Source organism: Littorina saxatilis, linkage group LG10 (genome assembly GCF_037325665.1).
Source record: "Littorina saxatilis isolate snail1 linkage group LG10, US_GU_Lsax_2.0, whole genome shotgun sequence".
NCBI lineage: Eukaryota > Metazoa > Mollusca > Gastropoda > Littorinimorpha > Littorinidae > Littorina > Littorina saxatilis.
The window spans coordinates 6,921,026-6,932,861 of NC_090254.1; positions in this window are offsets into that span (position 1 = coordinate 6,921,026).

Below are 11,836 nucleotides of genomic sequence, written 5' to 3' on the forward strand. Positions count from 1 at the left end.
TCATCCCTTAATTTAACATATTTATTGCATTTATCTAGAAAATGTATTTCATCTTCTATGACATTGCATTCAATACAAAGACGATTTTCTTTAGGGATATTCTGATGTCTTCCACTTTCAATTTTTAGACAATGTGTGCTAGTCCTTAATCTGCTTAACATCTTTCTGTGTTTATTATTCTTAATTTGTATTAAGTATGACTGCATTTCGTAAGATTTACTGGAATATGTATCTGATTTTTCTTTTGTCCAGTATCTTATTATATTTAGTCAAGTTTTGACTAAATATTTTAACATCGAGGGGGAATCGAAACGAAGGTCGTGGTGTATGTGCGTGTGTGTGTGCGTGCGTGTGTCTGTCTGTGTGTGTGTAGAGCGATTCAGACTAAACTACTGGACCGATCTTTATGAAATTTGACATGAGAGTTCCTGGGTATGAAATCCCCGAACGTTTTTTTCATTTTTTTGATAAATGTCTTTGATGACGTCATATCCGGCTTTTCGTGAAAGTTGAGGCGGCACTGTCACGCCCTCATTTTTCAACCAAATTGGTTGAAATTTTGGTCAAGTAATCTTCGACGAAGCCCGGACTTCAGTATTGCATTTCAGCTTGGTGGCTTAAAAATTAATTAATGACTTTGGTCATTAAAAATCTGAAAATTGTAAAAAAAAAAAAAAATTTATAAAACGATCCAAATTTACGTTTATCTTATTCTCCATCATTTGCTGATTCCAAAAACATATAAATATGTTATATTTGGATTAAAAACAAGCTCTGAAAATTAAATATATAAAAATTATTATCAAAATTAAATTGTCCAAATCAATTTAAAAACACTTTCATCTTATTCCTTGTCGGTTCCTGATTCCAAAAACATATAGATATGATATGTTTGGATTAAAAACACGCTCAGAAAGTTAAAACAAAGAGAGGTACAGAAAAGCGTGCTATCCTTCTTAGCGCAACTACTACCCCGCTCTTCTTGTCAATTTCACTGCCTTTGCCATGAGCGGTGGACTGACGATGCTACGAGTATACGGTCTTGCTGAAAAATGGCATTGCGTTCAGTTTCATTCTGTGAGTTCGACAGCTACTTGACTAAATATTGTATTTTCGCCTTACGCGACTTGTATATTCCTCTTGTTGTTTTTTGTCAATGGCAAACTTTAATTTGTGTACATTTAATGTAGATTGGTTATGCCAAACGTGACTAAAACCTAAGTTACAAAGAGTTTGTGTGTGTGTATGTGTGTGTGGGTGTATATATGTGTGTGTGTGTGTGTGTGCGTGTGTGTGTGTGTGTATGTGTGTGTGTGTGCGTGTGTGTATGTGTGTGTGTGTGTATGTGTGTGCGTGTGTATGTGTGTGTATGTGTGTGCGTGTGTGTGTGTGTGTAGGTGTGTGTGTGTGTGTGTGTGTGTGTGTGTGTGTGTGCTCCTGCAGAGGCTCTCCTGACAGCTCAAGTGATTGAAAAAAAAATATATCGGGATTGTGTTTTTAAACGTTGTCATTAGCACGTCGCAAACAACAGTAACGTGCACCCTTTTCCTCACACCACTCGCTATAACACACATGCAATCACGCGCGCGCACACACATACAACCAAACACACACATTGGTTTGTAATTGTAAGCATTTATTTTATATAACAATTGGGATTACACAGATATGAAGAAAAATATCAGTTGTGTTGTCTACACGGAAAGAACACAGAATCATCTCTATGCAGGAACAAGCCAGAAATTAGATCAGTAAAAAAACGTTTAAATGTGAAAACATGAACATCCTTCTACAGAACATAATAATAAATAAGGTAGATAATTATATAAAGTGTCTTTAAATGGCAGTCTTCTTGCTTGTCGGCAGGCGAATGTTGATATCATTGTCGAAACATATGTCTGTCATAGTTTTCTAACAGTCCGCGAATTTGAAATAACGGTTTCTTCTTCTTCTCGATCGCTCAGACAGGGACTCCGGAACTTCTGATGAAGTCTGCAGTACAGCAAAGACTCCGCAGGTTGCCGAAGATCTTCTCCTGAACTGGTGTGTCAGCAGACCATATTTCTGCTCGTAGTTTTTGGTGGATTGGACAGTGTTGGAGGAGGTGTTCCACTGTCATGTCTGCGATGCCACAGTGGCATACAGGCGTGTCCCCAATGTGGAATTTTGAGAACATGTGGTGCCTGAGTCTGCAGTGGCCGGTTCTCAGGCGCACAATGATGACCTGGTCTTTTCTGGAGAGTTGATAGTAACTGTCTCTAGGGTTGTAGTGAGGGTGTTGCTGCAGCCACTTTTTCCGTTGCTTCTCTTTTACAATGGTTTTTGCCTCACCAAATGTAACTTGCTGGTTCTCTTGTGGTAGCTTCCCTCCTTCTTTCGCCAGCCTGTCAGCTTCCTCATTCCCTTGTATGTTGCAGTGTGATGGTATCCATTGGATAACTGTTTTCTCTGTGGATTGCTGCAATGTAGTGTTTTATTATCGACTAATTTCGGCCCAAAGTCCAACTGAAACACGCGATTCAGGAATGCCGGTGTAACACGAGAAAATTACTCCCACGAGATTTTTACTCCGGAGTAAACATTTCGTACGAAAAAGTTACTCCCTTTACGAAAAAAGCACTCCCCCATTACACGAGAAAATTACTCCCCAAGACAGGTGAGTTCCGAGTAAACATTTCGTACAAAAATGTTACTCCCCTGGCGAATAAATAACGAATAAATTACTTCACCCCAACACAAGCAATTTAACTTCCCATGCCAGGTGTACGAAATGTTTACTCCCTTGTCCCCTGTTAATTTTGGTGGTGGAAGGGGTGGAAGGAGGGTAGCGCGACATTCGTGTGCGCGATATCACTTATTGGCACTATCCCTTCGCTCGCACTCCCATTTTTGCGTACGAGATTTTTACTGAAAGTAAAAAAAATGGGGAGTAAAAATTTCGTGGAGGGAGTAATTTTTTCGTGCCTTGGGGAGTTTTTTTCTCGTACGAAAAGTGTACTCGGAGTAAGAATTTCGTACGAAATATTTACTCCGGAGTAATTTTTTCGTGGAGTAAAAATTTCGTGTTACACCGGGATGGGGACTGGAACACTTCGTTATGATTATGCCTGTCAGTCACAGGGGACTGGAACACTTCGTTATGATTATGCCTGTCAGTCACAGGGGACTGGAACACTTCGTTATGATTATGCCTGTCAGTCACAGGGGACTGGAACACTTCGTTATGATTATGCCTGTCAGTCACAGGGGACTGGAACACTTCGTTATGATTATGCCTGTCAGTCACAGGGGACTGGAACACTTCGTTATGATTATGCCTGTCAGTCACAGGGGACCGGAACACTTCGTTATGATTATGCCTGTCAGTCACAGGGGACTGGAACACTTCGTTATGATTATGCCTGTCAGTCACAGGGGACTGGAACACTTCGTTATGATTATGCCTGTCAGTCACAGGGGACTGGAACACTTCGTTATGATTATGCCTGTCAGTCACAGGGGACTGGAACACTTCGTTATGATTATGCCTGTCAGTCACAGGGGACTGGAACACTTCGTTATGATTATGCCTGTCAGTCACAGGGGACTGGAACACTTCGTTATGATTATGCCTGTCAGTCACAGGGGACTGGAACACTTCGTTATGATTATGCCTGTCAGTCACAGGGGACCGGAACACTTCGTTATGATTATGCCTGTCAGTCACAGGGGACTGGAACACTTCGTTATGATTATGCCTGTCAGTCACAGGGGACTGGAACACTTCGTTATGATTATGCCTGTCAGTCACAGGGGACTGGAACACTTCGTTATGATTATGCCTGTCAGTCACAGGGGACTGGAACACTTCGTTATGATTATGCCTGTCAGTCACAGGGGACTGAACACTTCGTTATGATTATGCCTGTCAGTCACAGGGGACTGGAACACTTCGTTATGATTATGCCTGTCAGTCACAGGGGACTGGAACACTTCGTTATGATTATGCCTGTCAGTCACAGGGGACTGGAACACTTCGTTATGATTATGCCTGTCAGTCACAGGGGACTGGAACACTTCGTTATGATTATGCCTGTCAGTCACAGGGGACTGGAACACTTCGTTATGATTATGCCTGTCAGTCACAGGGGACTGGAACACTTCGTTATGATTATGCCTGTCAGTCACAGGGGACTGGAACACTTCGTTATGATTATGCCTGTCAGTCACAGGGGACTGGAACACTTCGTTATGATTATGCCTGTCAGTCACAGGGGACTGGAACACTTCGTTATGATTATGCCTGTCAGTCACAGGGGACTGGAACACTTCGTTATGATTATGCCTGTCAGTCACAGGGGACTGGAACACTTCGTTATGATTATGCCTGTCAGTCACAGGGGACTGGAACACTTCGTTATGATTATGCCTGTCAGTCACAGGGGACTGGAACACTTCGTTATGATTATGCCTGTCAGTCACAGGGGACTGGAACACTTCGTTATGATTATGCCTGTCAGTCACAGGGGACTGGAACACTTCGTTATGATTATGCCTGTCAGTCACAGGGGACTGGAACACTTCGTTATGATTATGCCTGTCAGTCACAAGGGACTGGAACACTTCGTTATGATTATGCCTGTCAGTCACAGGGGACTGGAACACTTCGTTATGATTATGCCTGTCAGTCACAGGGGACTGGAACACTTCGTTATGATTATGCCTGTCAGTCACAGGGGACTGGAACACTTCGTTATGATTATGCCTGTCAGTCACAGGGGACTGGAACACTTCGTTATGATTATGCCTGTCAGTCACAGGGGACTGGAACACTTTGTTATGATTATGCCTGTCAGTCACAGGGGACTGGAACACTTTGTTATGATTATGCCTGTCAGTCACAGGGGACTGGAACACTTCGTTATGATTATGCCTGTCAGTCACAGGGGACTGGAACACTTCGTTATGATTATGCCTGTCAGTCACAGGGGACTGGAACACTTCGTTATGATTATGCCTGTCAGTCACAGGGGACTGGAACACTTCGTTATGATTATGCCTGTCAGTCACAGGGGACTGGAACACTTCGTTATGATTATGCCTGTCAGTCACAGGGGACTGGAACACTTCGTTATGATTATGCCTGTCAGTCACAGGGGACTGGAACACTTCGTTATGATTATGCCTGTCAGTCACAGGGGACTGGAACACTTCGTTATGATTATGCCTGTCAGTCACAGGGGACTGGAACACTTCGTTATGATTATGCCTGTCAGTCACAGGGGACTGGAACACTTCGTTATGATTATGCCTGTCAGTCACAGGGGACTGGAACACTTCGTTATGATTATGCCTGTCAGTCACAGGGGACTGGAACACTTCGTTATGATTATGCCTGTCAGTCACAGGGGACTGGAACACTTCGTTATGATTATGCCTGTCAGTCACAGGGGACTGGAACACTTCGTTATGATTATGCCTGTCAGTCACAGGGGACTGGAACACTTCGTTATGATTATGCCTGTCAGTCACAGGGGACTGGAACACTTCGTTATGATTATGCCTGTCAGTCACAGGGGACTGGAACACTTCGTTATGATTATGCCTGTCAGTCACAGGGGACTGGAACACTTCGTTATGATTATGCCTGTCAGTCACAGGGGACTGGAACACTTCGTTATGATTATGCCTGTCAGTCACAGGGGACTGGAACACTTCGTTATGATTATGCCTGTCAGTCACAGGGGACTGGAACACTTCGTTATGATTATGCCTGTCAGTCACAGGGGACTGGAACACTTCGTTATGATTATGCCTGTCAGTCACAGGGGACTGGAACACTTCGTTATGATTATGCCTGTCAGTCACAGGGGACTGGAACACTTCGTTATGATTATGCCTGTCAGTCACAGGGGACTGGAACACTTCGTTATGATTATGCCTGTCAGTCACAGGGGACTGGAACACTTCGTTATGATTATGCCTGTCAGTCACAGGGGACTGGAACACTTCGTTATGATTATGCCTGTCAGTCACAGGGGACTGGAACACTTCGTTATGATTATGCCTGTCAGTCACAGGGGACTGGAACACTTCGTTATGATTATGCCTGTCAGTCACAGGGGACTGGAACACTTCGTTATGATTATGCCTGTCAGTCACAGGGGACTGGAACACTTCGTTATGATTATGCCTGTCAGTCACAGGGGACTGGAACACTTCGTTATGATTATGCCTGTCAGTCACAGGGGACTGGAACACTTCGTTATGATTATGCCTGTCAGTCACAGGGGACTGGAACACTTCGTTATGATTATGCCTGTCAGTCACAGGGGACTGGAACACTTCGTTATGATTATGCCTGTCAGTCACAGGGGACTGGAACACTTCGTTATGATTATGCCTGTCAGTCACAGGGGACTGGAACACTTCGTTATGATTATGCCTGTCAGTCACAGGGGACTGGAACACTTCGTTATGATTATGCCTGTCAGTCACAGGGGACTGGAACACTTCGTTATGATTATGCCTGTCAGTCACAGGGGACTGGAACACTTCGTTATGATTATGCCTGTCAGTCACAGGGGACTGGAACACTTCGTTATGATTATGCCTGTCAGTCACAGGGGACTGGAACACTTCGTTATGATTATGCCTGTCAGTCACAGGGGACTGGAACACTTCGTTATGATTATGCCTGTCAGTCACAGGGGACTGGAACACTTCGTTATGATTATGCCTGTCAGTCACAGGGGACTGGAACACTTCGTTATGATTATGCCTGTCAGTCACAGGGGACTGGAACACTTCGTTATGATTATGCCTGTCAGTCACAGGGGACTGGAACACTTCGTTATGATTATGCCTGTCAGTCACAGGGGACTGGAACACTTCGTTATGATTATGCCTGTCAGTCACAGGGGACTGGAACACTTCGTTATGATTATGCCTGTCAGTCACAGGGGACTGGAACACTTCGTTATGATTATGCCTGTCAGTCACAGGGGACTGGAACACTTCGTTATGATTATGCCTGTCAGTCACAAGGGGACTGGAACACTTCGTTATGATTATGCCTGTCAGTCACAGGGGACTGGAACACTTCGTTATGATTATGCCTGTCAGTCACAGGGGACTGGAACACTTCGTTATGATTATGCCTGTCAGTCACAGGGGACTGGAACACTTCGTTATGATTATGCCTGTCAGTCACAGGGGACTGGAACACTTCGTTATGATTATGCCTGTCAGTCACAGGGGACTGGAACACTTCGTTATGATTATGCCTGTCAGTCACAGGGGACTGGAACACTTCGTTATGATTATGCCTGTCAGTCACAGGGGACTGGAACACTTCGTTATGATTATGCCTGTCAGTCACAGGGGACTGGAACACTTCGTTATGATTATGCCTGTCAGTCACAGGGGACTGGAACACTTCGTTATGATTATGCCTGTCAGTCACAGGGGACTGGAACACTTCGTTATGATTATGCCTGTCAGTCACAGGGGACTGGAACACTTCGTTATGATTATGCCTGTCAGTCACAGGGGACTGGAACACTTCGTTATGATTATGCCTGTCAGTCACAGGGGACTGGAACACTTCGTTATGATTATGCCTGTCAGTCACAGGGGACTGGAACACTTCGTTATGATTATGCCTGTCAGTCACAGGGGACTGGAACACTTCGTTATGATTATGCCTGTCAGTCACAGGGGACTGGAACACTTCGTTATGATTATGCCTGTCAGTCACAGGGGACTGGAACACTTCGTTATGATTATGCCTGTCAGTCACAGGGGACTGGAACACTTCGTTATGATTATGCCTGTCAGTCACAGGGGACTGGAACACTTCGTTATGATTATGCCTGTCAGTCACAGGGGACTGGAACACTTCGTTATGATTATGCCTGTCAGTCACAGGGGACTGGAACACTTCGTTATGATTATGCCTGTCAGTCACAGGGGACTGGAACACTTCGTTATGATTATGCCTGTCAGTCACAGGGGACTGGAACACTTCGTTATGATTATGCCTGTCAGTCACAGGGGACTGGAACACTTCGTTATGATTATGCCTGTCAGTCACAGGGGACTGGAACACTTCGTTATGATTATGCCTGTCAGTCACAGGGGACTGGAACACTTCGTTATGATTATGCCTGTCAGTCACAGGGGACTGGAACACTTCGTTATGATTATGCCTGTCAGTCACAGGGGACTGGAACACTTCGTTATGATTATGCCTGTCAGTCACAGGGGACTGGAACACTTCGTTATGATTATGCCTGTCAGTCACAGGGGACTGGAACACTTCGTTATGATTATGCCTGTCAGTCACAGGGGACTGGAACACTTCGTTATGATTATGCCTGTCAGTCACAGGGGACTGGAACACTTCGTTATGATTATGCCTGTCAGTCACAGGGGACTGGAACACTTCGTTATGATTATGCCTGTCAGTCACAGGGGACTGGAACACTTCGTTATGATTATGCCTGTCAGTCACAGGGGACTGGAACACTTCGTTATGATTATGCCTGTCAGTCACAGGGGACTGGAACACTTCGTTATGATTATGCCTGTCAGTCACAGGGGACTGGAACACTTCGTTATGATTATGCCTGTCAGTCACAGGGGACTGGAACACTTCGTTATGATTATGCCTGTCAGTCACAGGGGACTGGAACACTTCGTTATGATTATGCCTGTCAGTCACAGGGGACTGGAACACTTCGTTATGATTATGCCTGTCAGTCACAGGGGACTGGAACACTTCGTTATGATTATGCCTGTCAGTCACAGGGGACTGGAACACTTCGTTATGATTATGCCTGTCAGTCACAGGGGACTGGAACACTTCGTTATGATTATGCCTGTCAGTCACAGGGGACTGGAACACTTCGTTATGATTATGCCTGTCAGTCACAGGGGACTGGAACACTTCGTTATGATTATGCCTGTCAGTCACAAGGGACTGGAACACTTCGTTATGATTATGCCTGTCAGTCACAGGGGACTGGAACACTTCGTTATGATTATGCCTGTCAGTCACAGCATTCTCGTGTTATAAATCAGCCAAACACTCACCTGATGTGATGAACATAAACAGATGAAATGCTCATTCACAAGTATGCATCATATAAAATGACGTTGATTATGCATATGTTTCTGCATGTTTGACTTCTGGCTTTTGTTATACACGACTCTGTATACCAGGCGGGTGTTTTTTTTCTCTCCAGAAATGCGCACAATTACGGCAGTGCAACTTTTTCAGTTCAATGATATTCAGTTCGGACCACGCCGGTTTGGTCGTTGCATGTGCAGAGAGAGTCATTGATTAAACAAAACCAAGATGTTTGGTGCTTGATTTGTGGTTATTTGAGCTGTACTGTTGCGGTTTTCACATTTGGATTTCTGAAATATGCAGTCGTCGTTTTCAAGGTGAGCCACTAAGGAGAATACACTAGCTGAACATTGAGTCACACAGTTCTAGCAGAAGACAGTTCGAACAGCCCTGTTAATAATTGTTCTGACAGATTCAGCTACCAATAGAATGCCGCAAACACTTAAGGGCATACTTGTCAATTCAAGTTACTTCCTCCGCGTTGTAACATCATTTTGATTTATTTTTTCAAGGAGTTACTGCCCTTACTTTTTGTTTCTCCAAAGGCAAGAAATACAATCAAGTGTCAGTAAGTACTGGTCTCACATGACTGATGTGAACCAGTTGATTGGCTAATGGCGATGCGCTAAAACTGTTAGCGCACTCCAAGAGTGCGCTAACTTTTCCACAGAGCGTATTCTTCCGCCCTTTGCCTGAGCGAGACTGTGCTCTCATCCTCAGAATTAATTAATGACATGTAGCTTATATTCTCCACAATACCAAATGACCATAAATGTCCTGCTTCTCAATTAAAGCAGAAGTGGGTTTTTTTTCTGACAGATTGCACGTGCCTATGCCACAGTTGCCACTGATCTAAAAATAGAACCCGCTGTGTCTAATCACAGGCGGAAGGTATCGTCCACTGGATTACTACTATCACAGAAAGATTACAAGGTACGTCACTCACCTTCGAGTCTTCTGTGTTCTTGGAGTCGCTTCCTGGGGAAAAAATATTGTTCAAGACGGTTTGCCTCTTCCTACAGTCTGTGTAAGGTCAAATAAATACAGTTGAATGATTGTTTAAACTGTATGTACCTTTAATTTTCAGCTTCCGTCCGCTGCAGGTTGTTATTAATCATCATTTGGACGAATCTTCGTTTGCGAGCCGCTAACTTCCACTTGGTGTCAAATCATGCATCCGCACCGAATATGCATACCAGCTCTCATTGGTTAATAATGTTCAGGATATTCGATGATTATTTTCCCGTGGGTAGCTTCCCTTTGCTGCGCAATATTTACATATGTTTTAGACCAATGAGCGCTGGTATGCGAAAGGTTGGAAAGTTTGCACAGATTGTATAGAGGTTACAACACGAGTGGTTTTTTATATGGCTTGTATTTCAGTCAAGACCCAGCGGATGAATATCAAGGGACTCACGAGCCTCTGGCGAGTGAGTCCCTTTGATATTCCCGCTGGGTCTTGACTGAAATACAAGCCATTTAAAAAATCACGAGTGTTGTAACCTGTACATCCCATGAAGATCTAAAAAGACAAAGTGTGACGGAAACATCAAGCTTTAGTTGTCTGTTCAGATGAGGCACCTCTGCACATACCTTATTCTAAAGGCACGTCTGTTGATCTATGTGAAGTCGGTGCATAATGGTGGCTTGGTTGTCCCCGTCAATTGAAAGCCTCTTACACGGATTTGACTGAATACCTAGTGGTTACACACGCATCTCCTGAGGTCGTGGACACCTTCATCGTCTACAGGGCCTACTGCACCGCAGAAGAGCTAGAAATACTCACAAAATGCATTAAACAGCTTGTCCAGAGAACAATCGAAGTCGATGATGTACCGATAAGGGCGTGTGTACCGGGTACGCTGTAACTTCACATTCATGAGCATAGCCTGAACCAGAGACATACATACATATTTATGTCTCTGCCTGAACATAGCAGTGCTGGTCGGACTGACTGGGATTTTAACGATTGCTAGTTTGACTTGTTTTAGTTGAGAGCACGAGCACACACACTCAAACACATACGGCTTGTCATGTTGATCACAAGAGAGAAATAGAACAGCGAATAACAGATTACGTCCCCATAATATGACGCGATGGACGACAGACGTCATGGAATCTATGACGCTGTGATGATAGTCTCGGCAAGTCGAGACTAAAACTCAGCAATAGCACTGAACGACTCTCGCGCAAGTTCTCAAAAGCGCAGTAACCCGTTGCACATCCGGTCGACAGGTACATGTGCACTTTGGAATGTCAAGGACGACAGAAAGTAGAGCCAGCTATGATGTATTTCGTGCACCCTTATTTATCCACTATTTTATGTGTTATAAGAGTGCAATAGTTACATCATAGATGTAACAAGAGAACAATGGAAATACAAGAAATATACCTAGAGTACATTTACAGAGACAAAGACACACACACACACACACACACACACACACACACACACACACACACACACACACACACACACACACACACACACACACACTGGATTCCCAACGTGAATTAAAAATAGAACAATCTGTAATGTATCGATTGGACATTGGATTTCTCTTCTTTGAGCCATCTGACGTCAGAGGCCTACAAAACTTCATATTTGGGCGTTTCAGGTTGACCGAAACTTCAAAGGAACTACAAAACACACGTCAAGTGTTTGATTGCATGTGTGTGTGCTCGTTCAATCGTCAAAACAACAACAAAGTCAGTACCTGAAAG